The sequence below is a fragment of the Triticum urartu genome, chromosome 3A, assembly GCF_056163025.1.
Source record: "Triticum urartu cultivar PI428250 chromosome 3A, HENAU_Tu73, whole genome shotgun sequence".
Classification (NCBI taxonomy): Eukaryota; Viridiplantae; Streptophyta; class Magnoliopsida; order Poales; family Poaceae; genus Triticum; species Triticum urartu.
Genome location: NC_141875.1, coordinates 544,783,144 through 544,808,350, shown reverse-complemented (window position 1 = coordinate 544,808,350; position 25,207 = coordinate 544,783,144).

The window sequence follows — 25,207 nt, the reverse complement described above, 5'->3', positions numbered from 1 at the left end:
ACTCCCCCCCCCACTTGGAGCACCCCCTAGGGCCGGCCTCCTCCCTCTCCCTCCTTTATATACGTGGGCAGGGCACCCCTTGAAGACACACCAATTGTTCCAAGCCGTGTGCGGCGTCTCTCTCCATAGTTTACTCCTCTGGTCATAACGTCATAGTGCTTAGGCGAAGCCCTGCGCGGATCACATCACCATCACCGTCACCACGCCGTCATGCTGACGAAACTATCCCTTGACCCTCCGCTGGATCAAGAGTTCGAGGGGTGTCATCGAGCTGAATGTGTTCTTAAATCGGAGCTGTCGTACGTTCAGTACTAGATCAGTTGGATCGCGAAGACGTTCGACTACATCAACCGCGTTAACCTAACGCTTCCACTTTCGGTCTACGAGGGTATGTGGACACACTCTCCCCCTCTCATTTCTATGCATCTCCTAGATAGATCTTGCGTGATCGTAGGAAAAATTTTGAAATTGCATGCTACGTTCCCCAACAGGGTAGATCTTCACGAAGTAGGCAATATCCTTGCCCTTACAAACTTCTTGGTTCAACTCCGCATCACAACGGAGGCTCCCAAACGACACCTAACCAATCTAGGAGACACCACTCTGCAAAAGGTAATAGATGGTGTGTAGATGATGAACTCCTTGCTCTTGAGCTTCAAATGATAGTCTCCCCAATACTCAACTCTCTCTCTCTCTCTCAAATTTGGCTATGGTTGAAGAGGGATTTGAGTGGAAAGCAACTTGGGGAAGGTTAGAAATCAAGATTCAAATGGTTGGATTAGAATCTCTTAATCTCAACACATGAGTAGGTGTCTCTCTCTCAGAAAATGGATGGTGGGAGTGTAGGAACATTTTGATGGCTCTCTCACAAATGGAGAAGGGGTTGGAAGGGTATATATAGCCTCCACACAAAATCCAACCGTTACACACATTTGACTCATCTCGGTGGGACCGAATAGCTAAACTTAATGGCACCGATCATTTCAAAAAGGTGAGCATTAGGAATCTCAGTGGGACCGGCTGAAACAAATCGATGGGACCAATGTGCTAGGGCTTAGGGGAAACATCATCTCGGTGACGCCGATTGCATCAACTTGGTAGGACCGAAGTGAAGCAATAAGCAACAGAGAATCTGTCAAGCCAACTCGGTGAGACCGATTGCATAAACTCGGTGAGGCCGAAGCAAATGCAATAGATCACAGAGCGCTGGCAAGGCCATCTCGGTGAGACCGAGATCCGTATTGGTGAGACCGAATTGTTAGGGTTTCTGGCAGTGCCTATGTCATATGAACTCGGTGGCTCCGGGTAGAAAGAATCGGTGTGGCCGAGTTTGGATTTAGGGTTTGGACATATTTGGATGGAGAAAGTGGTTGAGGGTTTTGGAGCAATATCACTAAGTATTTGAGAAAGTAGACCATTAAGCAACACTCTGATGGGGAACCTAGCATGCAATTTCAAAAAAATCCTATGATCACGCAAGATCTATCTAGGAGATGCATAGTAACGAGAGGGGGAGAGTGTGTCCACATACCCTCGTAGACCGAAAGCGGAAGTCTTATGTTAATGTGGTTGATGTAGTCGACCGTCTTCACGATCCAACCGATCCAAGTACCGAACGTACGGCACCTTCGTGTTCAGCACATGTTCAGCTCGATGACGTCCCTCGAGCTCTTGATCTAGTAGAGGGTCGAGGGAGAGTTCCGACAGCATGATGGCATGGTGACGGTGATGGTGATGTGATCCGTGCAGGGCCTCGCCTAAGCACTACAACACTATGACCGGAGGAGTAAACGGTGGAGGGGGCACCGCACACGGCTAAGAAACAACTGTTGTGCCTTTAGGGTGCCCCCTAGCCATGTATATTTTTATTGAGGAACCAGGATAGTGGGAAAGACCTCCCACTGACTTTTATATTAGATGTTTAAAAGGTTAGGAGTCCATAATTACATGAGAGGGGGGAGGGGTTAGAAGGAGCGAGGTTGTACAAGGTTACACAAACTTACAACAGATCTCAAGGGGCAAAACAACAAACACCCACGAAAGGCAGAGGGGGGGCTAGAGTGAATCAGCAAAGGAAGTAATAAAAGCAGACTCTCTCTGCGGAGACCTGTGGACTAGTAAGCTAAAGTCCTCCTTGAATCGAGCCTTCCACGAGCGGAGAGACGGAGGAATCCCTCTGAACAGCTTGTCGTTTCTCTCCTTCCATATCCCCCAGGCCGCCACTACAAACACTTACATAAACATAGGACGTTGCCAAGAACGCCTTCCAGCATGCATGATCTCAAAACGGTTCCCATGGGTCGGCCATGATATTCCCAGAGCGCTCCAGCAGGCAGACGCGAAGGGACACTGATAAAACAAACGAACCAAGGTTTCCTCTGGGGGAGTAGGGCACATCATGCAACTATAGTCATCATTTGCAAGCACAAATTGCCTTCTTTTTAGCATGTTTCTAGTATTCATGCGGTCCACCATCAAGAGCCAGGCGAACACCTTCCACTTCATGTTGCATTTGGTTTTCCAGATCCAAGAAAACACCTCATCCACCCGCTCATTTCTGAAGCAGAATGAGTAAAACTTACTGGATGTGAAGGAGCCACCCCATACACACTTCCACACATCTGATCGTTCGTTGTCCAAGGTCACCTGCGTGGTCAGCTGCTGAAGATGTCTCACCTCCTGCCTTGCTTGTAGCAAGAGAGGGAGGGCAAAAATGTCTCTGATTGATGTGGCCGAGAGAAAGTTTTTGACTGAGATATCTTCCGAGCTCGAGAATGAAAAAGCCCTTGGATGAGAGTCAGAAAAGATTTCATCCCGCCACTGATCCTTCCAAAACAGAACAGAGCCACCAGATCCCACCTCAACACTTGTAACACCCCTGTAAATCGCAGCAAGCTGAAACACATCACGCCACCAGAATGAACCACAATAACCCACGGCATGAGGTACTTCATTAGTGTAGTACGAAGTCCAAATCAACCCACGGTACATCCGCTTTGTTATAAAACTTGTGAAGGTGTTTGAGTAACAGCCCCTGGTTCTGAATTGTGATGTTCAAAACTCCTAAGACCCCCTTCTCTTTGGTCCTGCAAACAAGGTCCCACGCTGCCAAAGGGTTGGTTTTCATGCCATCGTCACATTTTTTCCTCCAGAGACAGTTTCTTCCCAACTTATCCAGGTGTTCCACTATTTTTGGAGGTAACCTCAGCGTGCACATCACATACACAGCCAGTGATGTGAGGACAAAATTGACTAGAGTCAACTTAGCACCATACGGTAGCAGACACATTGTGGTGGAGAGCCTTCTTTCCATTGAGATGACGAGCGGCATCAAATCAACGACCGACGGATGCGTCGTGCCAAGCGGTAACCCAAGGTAAGTAAACGGCATACTGCCAACAGCACATCCAAAAATTCCTGCAATGTTGTTTGTTTGAGCTTCATTCAGATTGATGGGAATCAAGGTGGTTTTCTGGAAATTAATTCTGAGCCCAATGGAGGTGGCATAATCCAGCAGTATGTTTTTCATGCGTTGAGCTTGAGTTGGGCATGCAGGCATCATGACGATGGTGTCGTCGGCATACTGGATGACGGGATAGTCGTTGCTACCCATGGGGATGGGGAGTGAGATCAGCCCTTTCGTGAATGCATCATTAATGGCTGACTGTAGAAGATCCGTGGCTAGGACAAATATCAACGGCGAAAAAGGATCACCTTGACGAACCCCTCGCTTGCACAAGAACTGACGACCAGGAACACCATTAAGAAGGACCGAGGACCTGCCAGAAGAAAAAATAATCTTGATCCACCCAAGCCATCTTTCGTCAAAGCCCATTCTTCTCATAATCTCAATCATCGGTTCATGTTCAATTGTATCGAACGCTTTTGCGAAATCCAATTTCAGCAAACATATCTCTCTACTTGACGTTTGGCACTGATGAATGAACTCAAACGACCACGCCAAGCAATCCTGGATTGTGTGCCCCTTCAAAACCTCATACTGATTCCGATGAATGATCTTCAAGATCACTTTATGAAGCCGGTTGGCTAACAGCTTCGTAATGATCTTAAGACAACAGTTCAGGAGTGTGATAGGACGGTAATCGTTGGTGGTTTCAGGAACATGGATCTTTGGGATGAGTGTTATGAACCCAGCATTGAGGCTCTCAATGTCCAAACCACCCTCATAGAAATCTTCACGGAGCTTGTAAAAATCATGTTTTATGATCTGCCAGCATGTTTTCAAGAAGCATCCGTTAAAGCCGTCCGGCCCTGGGGCACGATCCAGCAGCATCTCCTTAACTACCCCTTCAATATCCTTGTGAGTGAATGGAACAGACAACTCCTCGAGCCCCTCCACCCGCCTAATGATCTCTGCTAGATTAAACTGCATATTGGTTGTGTTAGAATGTCCGAGTCTTTCAAGGAAACTTTGATACAAAACAGCCTCTTTACCCACATGGTACATGACCATCGTGTCATCTGGTAGGCGAAGTGAGGCAATGGAATTAGCACGAAATCGTTCTGTAGCGATCGCGTGAAAAAAAATTGTGTTGCCATCACCGAACTTGAAGTGTCTAACTGTACATCTTTTTTTCCAATATTGTTGCTTGTAATACAGGAGTTTAAGCAGGTGTTTCCTGAGAATCAACCTGAAGTTCATTTCAGGAGTGGTAAGAGTTCTACGATCCTCAGGGTTATCAATCTGCAGCAACGCCCAATTGGTGTTTTCAATTAGAAGTGACAGGCGAGAGATTCCTCTACTCCATTTCTTCAGGGCGTATCTGAGATTTTTTTAGTTTCTTACAAAGGACGGCAGCAGAGTTTGGCGCATGGTAGGGCTTGGCCCAACAGGAGCTGACCACATCAAGAAATCCTTGATGGTTTACCCAGAAGTTTTCAAATCGAAAAACCTTGCTTTTAGGGACCGAGGATTCGATTGACACCACACACGGGACATGGTCTGAGACCGGTTTGCACTGAGGCAAGACCTGTGTGTTAGGGTAGGACGTGGTCCAGTTAGATGAGGTAAAGTACCAATCCAACTATTCCAATAGCGATGAGTCTTGCATATTGCTCCACGTATACCGTCTCCCTTTGATCGGCAGCTCCATAAGAGAGTGAGAACGGATTATGTCGTTGAACAGTAGCATGCCAGGCACACTCCCTCCTGGTTTGTTTCGATTATTAGGTGATCTAATGAAATTAAAGTCTCCCATCAGGACCCAATCCTCATCATCTAGAATATCTAGCTCATATAACCAGTCTACAAACATTTGCCTCTCCGGGCTAGAACATGGGCCATACACATTAACAAGCTTCCACATGGATGCATACTATAACGAGGTAAATTGGACGCCAATAGCGAAAGATTCAGAGAATAATAAATTCCCAGTAAGTAAAGAGTTGTTCCAAACAACCAAGAGACCACCAGATGCTCCACATGAGGGAACAAACAAGTACTTGTCTAGTTTTTTAGGACAAAAGAGTTAACTAAAAGACATATCGAATGCAACACACTTAGTTTCCTGCAAGCACACCACTGAACATCCACTGAGCTCATTAGCATTTCTGATCGCCAATTGTTTTTCTTCAGAGTTGATCCCCCTCACATTCCAGCATAAGATGTTCCACTGTTTATTACTGGCCATGGACACTAGTTGGAAGTAGATGAACTAGCCCCCTCTTGTAGTTCAGCTAGCAATTTTTTGCTGCGATAACTCATCGGGTGCAATCCCAAACATCCTTGTGCCTATGTTCTGCATGCAAGTGAGAGGGGTCGGAGGTGGTACAGGCCCTGGTGTGTCGGGTACACCAACCTTGGGAGCATTCAGAGCCGTATGAGCTTTCAAAGCAGCACGGGCCGATGGGGCAGCCCTGGGTTTCACCTTCGAAGTGTGTTTTCTGGCATCCGAGGGCTGTGGTACCTTGAAGCCATCGTATCGGGTCGATCTAGTGTTGCGCCTGAGGTTCGTAGTGTCAATATGGACACCTGCACTGATCTCTTCAACCTAGCCATGTATATCAAGGAGGGGGAGAGAGGCCGGAGGCCAGGAGGGGCGCACCATGGGGGGAGTCCTACTTTGACTCCTAGTCCAAGTAGGATTCGCACCCCCCCCCTTTTCCTTTCTTCCACCGGAGGGAATAGGAAGGAGCGGGAGAGGGAAAGGGAAGGGGGCGCCGCCCCCTCCTCCTTGTCCTATTCGGACTCCCAAGGAGGGGGGGCGCGGCCACCCCCCGCGGGCTTCCCTCTCTCTCCCTTAGGCCATGTTGGCCCAACACTTCCCCGGGGGGTTCCGGTAACCCCTTGGTACTCCAGTAAAATACCTGAATTACTCGGAACCATTCCGATGTCCGAATACTACCTTCCAATATATGAATCTTTTCCTCTCGGCCATTTCTATACTCCTCGTCATGTTCGTGATCTCATCCGGGACTCCGAACAAACTTTGGTCACCAAAACACATAACTCATCACACAAATCGTCATCGAACGTTAAGCGTGCGGATCCTACACGTTCGAGAACTATGTAGACATTACCGAGACACATCTCCGGTCAATAACCAATAACGGAACCTGGATGCTCATATTGGCTCCTACATATTCTATGAAGATATTTATCGCTCAAACCGCATAACAGCATATGTCATTCCCTTTGTCATCGGTATGTTACTTGCCCGAGATTCGATCGTCGGTATCATCATACCTAGTTCAATCTCGTTACCGACAAGTCTCTTTACTCGTTTTGTAATGCATCATCGCGCAACTAACTCATTAGTCACATTGCTTGCAAGTCTTAGAGTGATATGCATTACCGAGAGGGCCCAAAGATACCACTCTGATACATGGAGTGACAAATCCTAATCTCGATCTAGGCCAACTCAAAAACCACCATTGGAGACAACTGTAGAGCATCTTTATAATCACCCAGTTACGTTGTGACGTTTGATAGCACACAAAGTGTTCCTCCGGTATTCGGGAGTTGCATAATCTCATAGTTAGAGGAATATGTATAAGTCATGAAGAAAGCAATAGCAATAAAACTAAACGATCATAATGCTAAGATAACGGATGGGTCTTTTCCATCACATCATTCTATAATGATGTGATCTCGTTCATCAAATGATAACACATGTCTATGGTCAGGAAACTTAACCATCTTTGATTAACGAGCTAGTAAAGTAGAGGCATACTAGGGACACTCTATTTTGTCTATGTATTCACACATGTACTAAGTTTCCGGTTAATACAATTCTAGCATGAATAATAAACATTTATCATGATATAAGGAAATATAAATAACAACTTTATTATTGCCTCTAGGGCATATTTCCTTCAGTCTCCCACTTGCACTAGAGTCAATAATCTAGATTACATAGTAATGATTCTAACACCCATGGAGTCTTGGTGCTGATCATGTTTTGCTCGTGGAAGAGGCTTAGTCAACGGGTCAGCAACATTCAGATCCATATGTATTTTGCAAATCTCTATGTCTCCCTTCTTGACTTGATCACGGATGGAATTGAAGCATCTCTTGATGTGTTTGGTTCTCTTGTGAAATCTGGATTCCTTCGCCAAGGAAATTTCTCCAGTATTGTCACAAAAGATTTTCATTGGACCCGATGCACTAGGTATTACACCTAGATCGGATATGAACTCCTTCATCCAGACTCCTTCATTTGCTGCTTCCAAAGCAGCTATGTACTCCGCTTCACACGTAGATCCCGCCACGACGCTCTGCTTGGAACTGCACCAACTGACAGCTCCACCATTCAATATGAATACATATCCGGTTTGTGACTTAGAGTCATCCGGGTCAGTGTCAAAGGGTGCATCGACGTAACCATTTATGACAAGCTCTTTGTCACCTCCATAAACGAGAAACATGTCCTTAGTTTGTAACATCCCAATTCTCAATTTGGATGTTAATCATTAGGTCATCATATGCATCCATGCTCTTTGCATTTTTTTGGTTTTATTTGAACAGTTTGATCCTAAAGACCTTAAGAAACTCAAGGACCATTTGAGAGAGTCGGAGGTTTTCATAAAATTCCATTTTTGAATTTTTCAAAATTGGTAAATTGAATCAAGGTGATTTTTATTTGAGATTATTTTTCCAGTTATTTCCAAATAAATAAATAATGAGAGAAGATAACATGACTTCTTCAAAATAGAGGAAATAATGGAAATTTAATTTTAAATAAAAATATATTTTTATTTGAGTTCTATTCAAGTAAATTAGGGGAAATTGCATTTTAGACGAGAAAAAAGTTCATGTTGTCCTATATATTAGGAGAGGACCGTGAAAATTATTTCTGGAATTTTAGGATTTTTATTTATTTTATTTTTGGATTTTCCGTTCGGCGAAGTTATTTAAAAAAAATTGGACCGAACTGGGCCAAAGGCCAAGCCGGCCCAGCTGCCGCCGCCTCTCCCGCCCCGAGTCCGGCTCGCGCCCGACCGCCGCCGCCGTGATCGAGGGGGACTCCCCTCGGCGTGCCCCCTCCGCCAAGCCGCCGTGCCCCCTCCCCAGCCTTTGAAAGCCCAGCCCCACCTCTCTCCTCTGTCGCCTTCCGCCGCAACCGCCTCCCTCCACTGCCGCTTTGTGCCGCCGCGCCACTCGCCGCCCCACCCCGCGCCACTCCGCCGCCCGAGACGCTTTTGCCGTCGTCGGTGAACACCACCGCCGCCGTCAGTTTTTCCACACCGAACCGGTATAAACCGATTTAACCTGCCCGGGTTTTTTTTGGTTTCACGTAATAGATCGGTTTTATTTTGGGGGGGGTCGCTAATTAGCGAACGTTTACCCGATCTTTTATGTTAGTGAACGAATTCGTTCGTTAGTCTCGGTTAGCAGACGTTCATTTGTTAGGTTTTTCTTTATAGTTTTATTTTCGTCCAGGGACCTATCCGTAATTACTTTTATCACAGATTAGTCCCTGATCTTAAAACATTCGCTACTTTTTGCTCGTTTGTCCAAATCCAGTGAAACCAATGCCAAAATCTTTGTCTCGTTCTCCTCTTTCCAGATAATCAACTTGAACATGATTTTGAAAATTTAAAATTTGGTTTCAAGCAGATTTTATTAGAACTTCTTTTGATCGTAGTTTGAGTTTCGTATCTCCGATTTGATTGATTCTTTTTGCAAATCGAAAAGCTCTTCACTTGAACTTTCAGTTTAGATCTTTTCTTTTGGGTTTTACCTTTGCATCTTATGACTGAGTGCTTATGTATGCTATTGTTTGTTCACGATAGAGTTTTCGGAGTGCGAGGCTTGCTACTACGAATCTTCAGGGTTTTCCAATCGTCATCAAGGCGAGTAACACTTTGATCATATCCCTTTATTACCAGTTTTTATGCATTAGTTTCAACCCTCAAACATTGCATGAGTAGGATTGATAACATGTGGGTATTTGGGAAGTAGTTGATGAGGTAGGAACCTGTTGCCTTTTATTCAAACCTTGGGAGTTTCTACGTTATGCTTATACTGCTATGATATGCTCGTAGACGCGGTTTGGTTTTGAGAGAATTCATAAAGAGGTGAGAGTTATTGATAACTAAGGTGGCTACTTTAATACACATCTGGGTGGATTGGTTGTGGGCACCTGGGATATACCAGTGTTGTCCAAGGAGATCCCGGGGAACCCGCGTCATCATCCTATGGTTTGCCACCCAGGCTCAAAGGGATCATAATGTTATTCATGCTGGAAACTTCCGTGTGCAGCCACAAGCCATTATGGGCTCTGGCATAGTTGAATATGTTGTGTGACCTCTTTCAGTGGTAGACTAGCAGATGTAGGGGTTGTAGGTGGTACTGTCTACCCATCGTAAAGAGTTAATGCTTCTAAAAGACTGTGTCTCAGACATCCATTTCTCAAACATCATGTAGTGCGAGAAATTTAACGGAGGAGATCGAGTCTTGTGGGGAAAAGTGCGCAAACCTCTGCAGAGTGTATGAACTAATCATGATTAGCCGTGTCCCCGGTTATGGACATCTTGAGTATCTGGTGCTTGAATTATTATGTTGATCTCATCACTTTGCTTAATTAATTTGTCGGGTTATAACTTTTAATTTTGGGATTGAGTAGGGGTTACCTTCTCAATGTTTTCAACAAACTTTGTAGTTAAATAAAGTATATTCCTTTGTTGTAGGGAAAAACTAGCTTTATGCAAATGATAACCATAGAGCCTCCACCAGCCATATATGCATGTAGTGATAGTTGTTATTATGTTCATTGCTCTATAGTGTTATCTTGCCAGCATATTCCATGTGCTGACCTACACAGGCTGCAACGTATTATGTTGCAGAATTTTCAGACGAGGATTAAGGTGCGATAGGTCGTTGTCGTGCACTCAGTTTTGCCGTGGAGTTAGATGGACTCAATTATCTTCGAAGCTTACGCAGTTATCTTATTTAGATGGCCTTCAGGCATATTGTTATAATAGTTCTCTTTTTGAGACACTCTATGTAATAAGTGTGTGATTGAACTCTGCAATAAATCCGCGAGTACTGTGTGTCAGCAATACCGATCCAGGGATGACAATTGAGCACAGAGACTTGACCTTCGGAGGTCGGGTCGCTACAAGATGGTATCAGAGCACATGCTGACTGTAGGATGCGGCCACTAGGACAAGCCATAGGATACTCTTCTCTACTCATTTCTGACTCTTCTCCATTTCTACTCTATAGATGGCGGATCCAAGGAACAAGTTCACTCAACCGGATGATGACACCCCTTTCGGACAACACTTGAAGGAAGACACTAGGTACCTGAGCATCAGCATACCAAGTTTCATTGGTACCTACACCGCCACTCTACCTAAATAACAGCGTTGGATGATTCAAGTTCATATTCCAGGAAGGAAGTTCACGCCAGTTACCGAGCCCATCAATTTTTCCTTTGATGCACCAACCTGGAGTCTAGGAAAGAGCATGGTCGCCCAGATCTCCATTGGACGCATCGGCGAGGTATACAACAAGGATCTTAAGGACACCATCTACCAGATATGTGGACGTCGAGATGAGCAACGCAAGATGATTTGCACCAGGAAGGACAAATCAATTGCAGCCTACATACAAGAGTTGAACCAGCACATTCGTCGTCAGGAGAACCAGATGTACGCTAACATGATAGACATGAAGAAGGTGATGACCAAGAACATGGAGCTAGAAGAGGAACTCAAGTCTACACATGATTGATATGAAGAAGAAATTGCAGTACTACTGGAGAAGAATGAAGACCTGAAGAAGAAGCTAGGAGTATTCATGGGAGATCCCGAACCTGAAAAGGACATCCGTTTTGAAGACTACATCATACTCGACGACACCGACTCCGACCCCGACAGCGATGATGACTATGAAGACGAAGCTAGAGAAGATATCATGGAGTCTTCCACCGATCAAAATTTCTAGTCGACCACCATATCATCAGTAGTATTCTCCCATGTATATAGTAATAGTTCGAGCATTTTGTAATGGTAGCTTAGATCGATTGTATGATCTTGTTTGAATTGAGTGGTGTGAAATGAATGTGTTTGTCTCATGTGCATATGGGTAGTGATATCTCTTTAGACCGCACTCTATTCTGTACTCACCCCTCTCAACCTATTAGATGCCTCTGAGACATGACCCCGGATTTGTCTTCCCTCCGGAGCTCACCCAGTTGATCCAACAGCAGAATGCCTTGATGCAGTTGCTAGTCCAGAATCAAGGCAACAACAACAACAACCCACCGCCACCACCACCAGTTGACGACCTAGCCCGTTTTCTAAGGTTAAATCCGCCGGTGTTCTCTAGTAGCACTGAGCCGATTGTTGCTGATGACTGGCTCCGCAGGATTGGAAGGGAGCTGACCACCGCAGGTTGCACAGATGCTGAGAAGGTGCGCTTTGCTACACATCAACTGGATGGACCTGCAGCATCATGGTGGGAGAACTACACTGCCACTTTCCCCGTGGCTAATATCACTTGGGATCGATTTCAGCAAGCATTCTGCACTACACATGTCTCAACCGGAGCTATGAGCATGAAGAAGGGTGAGTTTCGCAACTTACGTCAGGGAAATCGTACTGTGGGGCGGTACGTGGATGAGTTCAGCAAGTTAGCCCGCTATGCCCCAGATGATGTGGCCACAGATGCCGTGAAGCAGGAGAAGTTTATGGAGGGGCTGAACGATGAGTTGAGTATGCAGTTGATGGTGGCAACATTCGCCAGCTACCAGGAGTTGGTAGATAGGGCTCTCATGATTGAAGGCAAGCAGCAGCAGATTGAGAACCGCAAATGGAAGTATGGACAGGGGAAGTACAACTCTGGAGCTCAGCAGAAGCCCCGTTTTACCCCGAACTCGGGAGGACATACCCATCATAACCATGGAGGCCACACTCACAATGGAGGGAGTTCGCATAACCGCACTGGTCCTAAGAATGGAAATGGGAATGGAGGAAGCAGCAGTCAGAGCCATTCCAACCCAACAACACTCGCCAAGAAAGATCTGAGTCACGTTACCTGTTTCAAGTACGAGAAGACTGGACATTACACCAATGAATGCCCTGAGATAAAGTGTCACATCCCTAGTTCCGGTATGACCTAGACCAGCTAGCCATTTGTGCATCATGTTTAAATTCCATTTAAATTTGAAATGGGGATTTGTGAAACCCTCAGAATCATTTCTGGAAATAATACAGATAAAAATTTCTCCAAAAAGGTCCAAGAAAATGTTGATGTTACTCTCTGAAAATATTGGTCACAGGTAAAAATCAAACCAATATTTTAAGGAACTCATAAATATTTATTTTGGACATTTGGAGTTAATCCAGAAATTATTTGCGTTGGATAAATATTTTTATATATATGAAATGTTGTCCAATAATTCTTAATTTTGGTGAGGGGTTTTGGAATAATCCCTTAGGCCACTACAAAAATTGTCAAAATTAAATAAAATGATTTGGTATTTTTATCAAATCAAAACAAATGTCAGAAAATAGAAAACAAAAACAAAATAAAAGATAGAGAGAGAATGACTCACCTGGGCCTTACCTGTGCCGGCCCAGCACTGTTGGCCCAGGCCAAGTCATCGCCTACCTCCTACCAGGAGGACGGCGCGCGTGTGCCCGACGCGCGTGTGCACGCGCCGGCCACCTCCTGCCTGCCTGCCTCGCCCCCTCGACGGCCTGGACGCCTCTGGCGTCGCCACGCTACCCCCCCCCCCTGTCTCTCTCTCGCTCTCTCTCGTCCCCATCCCCTCCTCTGCTCTCTCTCCCTCGCACGCACCGAGCGGCTCCGTCGCCGCCGCACGCCATTGCCACGCCCACCGCCACGGCCTCGCCTCCCCGTCGTGCTCAGAACCTCCGCCACGTCGCCAGCTACCTCCTCGTCGAGCCACGCACCTTCGGACGGCCTCCATCACCGCCATCGCCATCGTCTTTGCCACCGGCTACCCGAGATCACCGACGACGCTCCGGCCGCACCAGTGCTTCCCCGAGCTCGCTGACGCCTCCGCTGGATCCGCCGTGAGCTCTACTTCATTTCCCCCTCCTCCCCGTGCTCGTTTGCCCCGTCCAGCTAGCTCAACCACCGCGCCCGCGAGCTCCTCGCCGCCGGCCATGGCGCCACGGTGGCCAGAGCCCGAGCCAGCCACTCCCGTGCGCGTCACCGTGCTCCTGGTGACGCCAGGAGGCCGTAGAGGCCCTCCGCATCCCCTGTCGTGCACCGCAGCGCTGCGCCCGCATGCCACCGAACTTCGGCCGCCGCCCTGAGCTCCGCCCCGGCGAGCTCCGGCCGTCCCCGTCTCTCCCACTTGCTCCAGATGACGCGGACGAGGCTCAGCTCCTCGCCCGTGGTCTCCGCCGCCCGAATGGTCGCCGGAGGGCGATTCCCGTGCCCTCCGCCGCGTTCGGCCTCGTCGGCGGCTAAACGCCGGCAGGTTTGACCGAGTCAACCCCGCTAATTAACCCCCCCCCTCTATGACACTGACAGTGGGCCCCACGCCCTAATCTGTTAATTAGATTAGAAATAACCCCCTCTGTTAATTAACCTATGAAACTGACGTGTGGACCCCACACGTCAGGTTTGACCGGTCAGCCACGGTTGACTTGCTGATGTCATGCTACTGTCATGCTGACGCAATTATTCATTTTCTGGTATTAAAATAAATCAGGAAATTCCAGAAAATATTCAAAACTTCAAAAATTCATAGAAACTCAACCGTAGCTCAGATTGAAATAATTTATATATGAAAAATGATCAGAAAAATTCAATCTATCCATCTGTACCATTTTCATGCATGACAAACCAACCTATACATGCTGTATGTATGAAAACACACTTATGGCATATTTAAGAGCTTAATTTGGAGTTGTATTTGAACCCTTGGCTCAAATGGACTTCAACCAAATAAATGCTAGGTGCTTTAACTCAAACAACATCACATATTCATGCCATGATCATGCATCATATTGTTGCATATACTTGTGTTTGATTTTCGACACCATTCCTTCTCGATAGGTCCTGCTCCGGAAAGTGTTCGGGAGCACCTATCAGTGGAGCAGTGCCCCCCTGTTGATCTACCAGGCAAGCAACCCCCCCCCCTTGTTCATTCCGATACAATCCTACTCTCGCTCCTGCTCTCATTTATTGCATTAGGACAACAACGATTCAACTGCTACTTTATGCTGCGGTAGTTGAACCCATTCCTCTACATGACCTGTCATTGCCACAGTAAATAGTTAAAACCAACTAGCATGTGTAGGAGTTGTTTGAGCCATGTTGTGTTCCTACCATGCCATGCCTGCTATTGCTTAGAGTTGTGTCAAGTCTGATTCATCGGGAATGAATTGGAGTGTTATGATATGTTCTGGTGCTGAGAGTTAAGCGTGTGAACACGATTTGGTAAAGGTAGCGGTGAGAGGCCATGTAGGAGTACATGGTGGGTTGTCTCATTGGGACCGTCCTTAAGAACTGAGTTCTGTGTAAGTTGTCCAATGACTAGCTACTACCACACATTGGGCTCCGGGCGCTCCAAGCTCTCTCGGCTTATTAACCGCCTTGAACTCTGTCCAGGAGTTGCAAATAGTTTCTAGTATTTGTAGGTAGTGCTATTTTTCTACCGAGTGGCACCCGGCAGGGTGGGCTCGGGACAGACTAGGCACAGGTGGCACGGTGTACCAAGTGGCACCCGGATGGTGGGCTTGGGAACACTGCTCACATCATTTGGGGCCGTGAGCGACACCCCGGCCGGATCTCCTTGCGGGTGGAACCCAAATAGGTGATAAACCTGGACTAGAGTCTTGCGTGGATAGTCAGGTCATGGCCGACACCCTCGCCAGGCTTCCGCTTGAAGGTTGCCGAGATACATGACGTGTACATGGTGATAAGTGGTGAGAGCGTGTGTGAAGAAGTACACCCCTGCAGGGTTATCATGATCTATTCGAATAGCCATGTCCTTGGTTATGGACTTCTTGGATGCTTATGTGGTACATAGACAACTTAAAGTGGATACTCTAAAATGCTCAAGACAAGTGTGAGTGCTATGGATGGCCTTCTCATAGGAGATACGGGGATGAATCCATAGTGGTGTTTTGATGTGGTGATTAGTGGACTCGTGTGCGCTGCCTCACCTCAAAGAAGTTTCTCATTGTCGTAGAACAGGATAGCCACTGAGTCAAAGTTGGCTTGCTGCAACTAAAACCCCACATTACCTTCTTGATACAAATGCATGTATGTTAGGATCTGATGTAAGTCTTGCTGAGTACCTTTGTACTCACGTTTGCTTTATTTATGTTTTGCAGGTGAGACATCTGTCTCACTAGTAGTACCGCTTGGACTTCGACGAGTAGCTTGTTACCTCAGCTACGATCTTGTACCTTGGAGGGACTTGTAGATAGTCAGGCTTCTCGGCCTTTTTCTTTTGTAGTTGTCTGTACTCAGACATGTAATGCTTCCGTTGCTTGTATGCTCTGAATGATGGGTCATGTGACCCCTGTTTGTATTTATGCTATGTGGCTCTTCTGAGCCTTTATCTATATGAGTTTGTGTTATGTTGTGATACCATGTTGTACAACACATACTTGCATGTTATGCGTACGTGTGACGTGTATTGCTATGTGTGGGATCCGACAATCTAGTTGTTTATCCTTAGCAGTCTCTCCTATGGGGAAATGTAGTCTAGTGCTTCCTCGAGCCATAGTAGTCCGCTACAGCCCGGTTCACCGGAGTCCTGCTAGCCCAGCACTACTGCTCAGGACACTTGACTGGCCGGCATGTGTTTCACTTCGTTCCTGTGTCTGTCCCTTCAGGGAAATGTCACGCGGTGACATCCGGAGTCCTGCCTAGCCTGCTACAGCCCGGGTTCCCCGGAGTCCTGTTAGCCCAGTGCTACAGCCCGGATTCACACGCTGCTGACCGACACGCTCGATGTGAATCATGTATGCCTGTTCCCATAGGTTAGTGCCGCTTTGGGTTCACGACTAGCCATGTCGGCCCGGGTTCTCTGTCATATGGATGCTAGCGACACAATCATATACGCGAGCCAAAAGGCGCAAACGGTCCCGGGCCAGGGTAAGGCGACACCCGTGGGGATACCATGCGTGAGGCCACAAAGTGATATGAGGTGTTACCGGCTAGATCGATGTGATTTGGAATCGGGGTCCCGACATAAAGAATGGCAATGGAAATGGAAGCTCTGGAAAGAAGCCCAATCCTTTCACTAGAGGTCAGGTGAACCACATCAACGTGGAGGAAGTTGAAGAGCAGCCTGACGTAGTGATTGGTAAGTTTTTGATTAAGTCATTTACCGCTCTCGTTCTTTTTAACACTGGTGCATCGCATTCATACATATCAAGGGGATTTGTTGACAAGTTTAAATTGCCAACCTTAGCCCTTAGGTCACCCATGTTAGTAAGCTCGCCAGGAGTGGAGTATATGGCCAGCCGATGGTGTGATCGGTTACCATTAACCATTGGTAGCCATGTTTTTCCCTCATACCTAATAATTTTGGAGTCACGAGGATTGGATATAATACTTGGTATGGATTGGTTATCGAAGTATGGAGGAAACATCGACTGTGCTAGTAAATCAATACTACTCACCACCCCTGAGGAAAAGAGGATCAAGTATGTATCTAGGCATGCGCCAAGGAGGACTCAAGTGAATTCACTTTCGGGAGTTGTTCAGTAGGAAGTGCCAGTTGTGAAGTTTATCCCGATGTATTCCCGGAGGAACTACCAGGCATGCCACCAGATCGAGATATAGAATTTTTGATAGAACTGTTACCAGGCACCGGACCAATATCGAAGAGACCGTACCGAATGCCCGCGGATGATTTGGAGGAAATTAAGAAGCAAATTAAGGAGTCATTGGAGAAAGGTTACATTCGACAAAGTTCATCACCGTGAGGAGCCCCAGTGCTCTTAGTTGAGAAGAAGGATGAATCTTTGAGAATGGTTGTTGATTATCGTGCATTGAATGAAGTGACGATCAAGAACAAGTACCCACTACCGATGATCAATGATTTATTTGACCAGCTGCAGGGAGCTAAGGTATTCTCCAAGATCGATCTTCGATCGGGATATCACCAGCTGAAGATCCGAGAACAGGATATACCTAAGATAGCTTTTACCACAAGGTATGGGCTATTGGGGAACGTAGCATAAATTCAAAATTTTCCTACGTGTCACCAAGATCTATCTATGGAGTCATCTAGCAACGAGGGAGGAGTGGATCTACATACCCTTGTAGATCGCGCGCGGAAGCGTTCAAGAGAACGGGGTTGATGGAGTCGTACTCGCCGTGATCCAAATCACCCATGATCCTAGCGCCGAACGGACGGCACCTCCGTGTTCAACACATGTACGGAGCAGCGACGTCTCCTCCTTCTTGATCCAGCAAGGGGGGAGAAGAGGTTGATGGAGATCCAGCAGCACGACGGCGTGGTGGTGGAAGTAGCGGGATTCCAACAGGGCTTCGCCAAGCGCTGCGGGAGGAGGGAGATGTGTCATGGGAGGGAGAGGGAGGCGCCAGAGCTTAGGTTAGGTTGCCCTCCCTTTCCCCCCACTATATATAGGGCCAAGGGAGAGGGGGGCGCAGCCTTGGCCCTTCCTCCAAGGAAGGGTGCGGCCAGGGAGGAGTCCCTCCTCCCCAAGGCACCTCGGAGGTGCCTTCCCCCTTTAGGACTCTTCCTTTTCATCTTCTCTTGGCGCATGGGCCTCTTGGGGCTGGTGCCCTTGGCCCATATAGGCCAAGGCGCACCCCCTACAGCCCATGTGGCCCCCCGGGGCAGGTGTCCCCACCCGGTGGACCCCCGGGACCCTTCCGGTGGTCCCGGTACAATACCGGTGACCCCGAAACTTGTCCCGATGGCCGAAATAGCACTTCCTATATATAATTCTTTACCTCCGGACCATTCCAGAACTCCTCGTGATGTCCGGGATCTCATCCGGGACTCCGAACAACTTTCGGGTTACCGCATACTAATATCTCTATAACCCTAGCGTCACCGAACCTTAAGTGTGTAGACCCTACGGGTTCGGGAGACATGCAGACATGACCGAGATGACTCTCCGGTCAATAACCAACAGCGGGATCTGGATACCCATGTTGGCTCCCACATGTTCCACGATGATCTCATTGGATGAACCACGATGTCAAGGACTTAATCAATCCCGTATACAATTCCCTTTGTCTAGCGGTACGATACTTGCCCGAGATTCGATCGTCGGTATCCCGATACCTTGTTCAATCTCGTTACCGGCAAGTCTCTTTACTCGTTTCGTAACACATCATCCCGCGATAAACTCCTTGATCACATTGTGCACATTATGATGATGTCCTACCGAGTGGGCCCAGAGATACCTCTCCGTTTACACGGAGTGACAAATCCCAGTCTCGATTCGTGCCAACCCAACAGACACTTTCGGAGATACCTGTAGTGTACCTTTATAGCCACCCAGTTACGTTGTGACGTTTGGCACACCCAAAGCACTCCTACGGTATCCGGGAGTTGCACAATCTCATGGTCTAAGGAAATGATACTTGACATTAGAAAAGCTTTAGCATACGAACTACATGATCTTGTGCTAGGCTTAGGATTGGGTCTTTGTCCATCACATCATTCTCCTAATGATGTGATCCCGTTATCAATGACATCCAATGTCCATGGTCAGGAAACCGTAACCATCTATTGATCAACGAGCTAGTCAACTAGAGGCTTACTAGGGACATGGTGTTGTCTATGTATCCACACATGTATCTGAGTTTCCTATCAATACAATTCTAGCATGGATAATAAACGATTATCATGAACAAGGAAATATAATAATAACTAATTTATTATTGCCTCTAGGGCATATTTCCAACAGTATCCCACTTGCACTAGAGTTAATAATCCAGTTCACATCGATATGTGATTAACACTCAAGGTCACATCCCCATGTGACTAACACCCAAAGAGTTTACTAGAGTTAATAATCTAGTTCACATTACCATGTGATTAACACTCGATGAGTTCTGGGTTTGAACATGTTATGCTTGTGAGAGATGTTATAGTCAACGGGTCTGAATCTTTCAGATCCGTATGTACTTCGCAAATCTCTATGTCATCTTGTAGATGCAGCTACTACGCTATATTTGGAGCTATTCCAAATAACTGTTCTACTATACGAATCCAGTCTACTACTCAGAATAATCTGGATTAGTGTCAAAGTTTGCATCGGCGTAACCCTTTACGACGAACTCTTTTACCACCTCCATAATCGAGAAAATTCCTTAGTCCACTAGTTACTAAGGATAACTTTGACCGCTGTCCTGTGATCCATTCTTGGATCAATCTTGTACCCCTTGACTAACTCATGGCAAGGCACACTTCAGGTGCGGTACACAGCATAGCATACTGTAGAGAGCCTATGATAAAAGCATAGGGGACGACCTTCGTGCTTCCTCTTTCTTCTGCCGTGGTCGTGCTTTAAGTCTTAACTTCATACCTTACAACTCAGGCAAGAACTCCTTCTTTGACTGATCCATCTTGAACACCTTCAAGATCATGTCAAGGTATGTGCTCATTTGAAAGTACCATTAAGCGTTTTGATCTATCCTTATAGATCTTGATGCTCAATGTTCAAGTAGCTTAATCCAGGCTTTCCATTGAAAAACACTTTCCAAATAACCCTATATGCTTTCCAGAAATTCTACGTCATTTCTGATCAACAATATGTCAACAACATATATTTATCAGAAATTCTATAGTGCTCCCACTCACTTCTTTGGAAATACAAGTTTCTCATAAACTTTGTATAAACCCAAAATCTTTGATCATCATCAAAGCATACATTCCAACTCCGAGATGCTTACTCCAGTCCCTAGAAGGATTGCTGGAGCTTTGCATACTTATTAGCATCTTTCAGGATTGACAAAACCTTCCGGTTGTATCACATACAACCTTTCCTCAAGAAAATCATCGAGGAAACAATGTTTTGACATCCTATCTGCAAGATTTCATAAATAATGCAGTAATCGCTAATATAATTCCAACAGACTCTTAGCATCGCTATGGGTGAGAAAGTCTCATCGTAGTCAACTCTTTGAACTTGTCGGAAAACATCTTAACGACAAGTCGAGCTTTCTTAATGGTGACATTTACCATCATTGTCCATCTTCCTTTTAAAATCCATCTGCACTCAACAGCCTTATGACCATCGAGCTGTTCTGTCAAAGTCTACACTTTGTTTCCATACATGGATCCTCTCTCGGATTTTATGGCCTCGAGCCATTTATCGGAATCCGGGCCCACCATCGCTTCTCCATAGCTCGTATGTTCATTGTTGTCTAGCAACATGACTTCCAAGATAGGATTACGTACCACTCTGAAGTAGTACGCATCCTTGTCATCCTACGAGGTTTGGTAGTGACTTGATCTGAAGTTTCATGATCACTATCATAAGCTTCCACTTCAATTGGTGTAGGTGCCACAGGAACAACTCCCTGTGCCCTGCCACACGCTAGTTGAAGAGACGGTTCAATAACCTCATCAAGTCTCCACCATCCTCCCACTCAATTCTTTCGAGAGAAACTTTTCCTCGAGAAAGGACCCGATTCTAGAAACAATCCCTTATTGCTTTCGGATCTGAGACAGGAGGTATACCCAACTGTTTTGGGTGTCCTATGAAGATGCATTTATCCGCTTTGGGTTCGAGCTTATCAACCTGAAACTTTTCACATAAGCGTCGCAGCCCCAAACTTTTAAGAAATGACAGCTTAGGTTTCTCTAAACCATAGTTCATACGGTGTCATCTCATCGGAATTACGTGGTGCCCTATTTAAAGTGAATGTGGTTGTCTCTAATGCCTAACCCATAAACTATCGTGGTAATTCGATAAGAGACATCATGGTATGCATCATATCCAATAGGGTGCAGTTATGATGTTCGGACACACCATCACACTATGGTGTTCCAGGCTGTATTAGTTGTGAAACAATTTCCACAATGTCTCAATTCTGTGCCAAACTCGTAATTCAGATATTCATCTCTATGATCATATCATAGATATTTTATCCTCTTGTCACGACGATCTTTCAACTTCACCCTGAAATTACTTGAACCTTTCAATAATTCAGACTCGTGATTCATCAAGTAAATGCACTCAACATCTACTCAAACCATCTGTGAAGTAAGAACATAACGATGTCCACTATACGCCTCAGCACTCATTGGACTGCACACATCAAAATGTATTACTTCCAACAAGTTGCTTTCTAGTTCCATTTTACTGAAAAACGAGGCTTTCAGTCATCTTGCCCATGTGTATGATTTGCATGTCTCAAGTGATTCAAAATCAAGTGAGTCCAAACGATCCATCTGCATGGAGTTTCTTCATGCATATACACCAATAGACATGGTTCGCATGTCTCAAACCTTTCAAAAACGAGTGAGCCCAAAGATCCATCAACATGGAGCTTCTTCATGCGTTTTATACCGATATGACTTAAGTGGCAGTGCCACAAGTAGGTGGTACTATCATTACTATCTTTTGGCATGAACATGTGTATCACTACGATCGAGATTCAATAAACCATTCATTTCAGGTGTAAGACCATTTGAAGGTATTATTCAAATAAACAGAGTAACCATTATTCTCTTTAAATGAATAACCGTATTGCGATAGACATAATCCAATCATGTCTATGCTCAACGCAAACACCAAATAACAATTATTTAGGTTTTAATACCAATCTTTATGGTAGAGGGAGCGTGCGATGCTTGATCATATCAACCCTGGAAACACTTCCAACACATATCGTCAGCTCACCTTTAGCTAGTCTCCGTTTATTCCGTAGCCTTTTGTTTCGAGTTACTAACACTTAGCAACCGAACCGGTATCTAATACCCTGGTGCTACTAGGAGTACTAGTAAAGTACACATCAACACAATGTATATCCAATATACTTCTATCGACCTTGCCAGCCTTCTCATCTACCAAGTATCTAGGGTAATTCTGCTCCAGTGGCTGTTCCCCTTATTACAGAAGCACTCAGTCTCGGGTTTGGGTTCAACCTTGGGTTTCTTCACTAGAGCAGCAGCTGAATTGCCGTTTCATGAAGTATCCCTTTGTTCCCTTGCCCTTCTTGAAACTAGTGGTTTCACCAACCATCAACAATTGATGCTCCTTCTTGATTTCTACTTTCGCGGTGTCAAACATCGCAAATATCTCAAGGATCATCATATATGTCCCTGATATATCATAGTTCATCACGAAGCTCTAGCAGCTTGGTGGTAATGACTTCGGAGAACCATCACTATTTCATCTGGAAGATCAACTCCCACTCGATTCAAGCGATTGTTGTACTCAGACAATCTGAGCACAAGCACAACAATTGAGCTTTTCTCCTTAGTTTGTAGGCTAAGAAAATCATCGGAGGTCTTATACCTCTTGACGTGGGCACGAGCCTGAAATCCCAATTTCAGCCCTCGAAACATCTCATATGTTTCGCGACATTTCAAAACGTCTTCGGTGCCTCAACTCTAAACCGTTTAACTGAACTATCACGTAGTTATCAAAATGTGTATGTCAGATGTTCGCAACATCCACAGACAACGTTCGAGGTTCAGCACACTGAGCGGTGCATTAAGGACATAAGCCTTCTATGAAGCAATGAGGACAATCCTCAGTTTATGGACCTAGTCCGCATAATTGCTACTATCAACTTTCAACTAAATTTTCTCTAGGAACATATCTAAACAGTAGAACTGAAGCGCGAGCTATGACATAATTTGCGAAGACCTTTTGACTATGTTCAGGATAATTAAGTTCATCTTATGAACTCCCACTTAGATAGACATCCCTCTAGTCATCTAAGTGATTACATGATCCGAGTCAACTAGGCCGTGTCCGATCATCACGTGAGACGGACTAGTCAACATCGGTGAACATCTTCATGTTGATCGTATCTTCTATACGACTCATGCTCGACCTTTCGGTCTCTTGTGTTCCGAGGCCATGTCTGTACACATGCTAGGCTCGTCAAGTCAACCTAAGTGTTTCGCGTGTGTAAATCTGTCTTACACCCGTTGTATGTGAACGTAAGAATCTATCACACCCGATCATCACGTGGTGCTTCGAAACGACGAACTTTCGCAACGGTGCACAGTTAGGGGGAACACCTTCTTGAAATTTTAGTGAGGGATCATCTTATTTACTACCGTCGTTCTAAGTAAACAAGATGTAAAAACATGATAAACATCACATGCAATCAAATAGTGACATGATATGGCCAATATCATATAGCTCCTTTGATCTCCATGTTGGGGCTCCATGATCATCTTGTCACCGGCATGACACCATGATCTCCATCATCATGATCTCCATCATTGTGTCTCCATGAAGTTGTCTCGCCAACTTATTACTTCTACTACTATGGCTACCGGTTAGCAATAAAGTAAAGTAATTACATGGCGTTATTCAATGACACGCAGGTCATACAATAAATTAAGACAACTCCTATGGCTCCTGCCGGTTGTCATACTCATCGACATGCAAGTCGTGATTCCTATTACAAGAACATGATCAATCTCATACATCACATATATCATTCATCGCATCCTTTTTGGCCATATCACATCACATAGCATACCCTGCAAAAACAAGTTAGACGTCCTCTAATTGTTGTTTGCATGTTTTACGTGGCTGCTATGGGTTTCTAGCAAGAACGTTTCTTACCTACGCAAGAACCACAACGTGATATGCCAATTGCTATTTACCCTTCATAAGGACCCTTTTCATCGAATCCGATCCGACTAAAGTGGGAGAGACAGACACCCGCTAGCCACCTTATGCAACTAGTGCATGTCAGTCGGTGGAACCAGTCTCACGTAAGAGTACGTGTAAGGTCGGTCCGGGCCGCTTCATCCCACAATGCCACCGAATCAAGATTGGACTAGTAACGGTAAGCATATTGAACAAAATCAACGCCCACAACTACTTTGTGTTCTACTCATGCATAGAAACTACGCATAGACCTAGCTCATGATGCCACTGTTGGGGAACGTAGCATAAATTCAAAATTTTCCTACGTGTCACCAAGATCTATCTATGGAGTCATCTAGCAATGAGGGAGGAGTGGATCTACATACCCTTGTAGATCGCGCGCGGAAGCGTTCAAGAGAACGGGGTTGATGGAGTCGTACTCGTCGTGATCCAAATCACCGATGATCCTAGCGCCGAACGGACGGCACCTCCGCGTTCAACACACGTACGGAGCAGCGACGTCTCCTCCTTCTTGATCCAGCAAGGGGGGAGAAGAGGTTGATGGAGATCCAGCAGCACGATGGCGTGGTGGTGGAAGTAGCGGGATTCCAATAGGGCTTCGCCAAGCGCTGCGGGAGGAGGGAGATGTGTCATGGGAGGGAGAGGGAGGCGTCAGGGCTTAGGTTAGGTTGCCCTCCCTTTCCCCCCACTATATATAGGGCCAAGGGAGAGGGGGGCGCAGCCTTGGCCCTTCCTCCAAGGAAGGGTGCGGCCAGGGAGGAGTCCCTCCTCCCCAAGGCACCTCGGAGGTGCCTTCCCCCTTTAGGACTCTTCCTTTTCCTCTTCTCTTGGCGCATGGGCCTCTTGGGGCTGGTGCCCTTGGCCCATATAGGCCAAGGCGCACCCCCTACAGCCCATGTGGCCCCCCGGGGCAGGTGTCCCCACCCGGTGGACCCCCGGGACCCTTCCGGTGGTC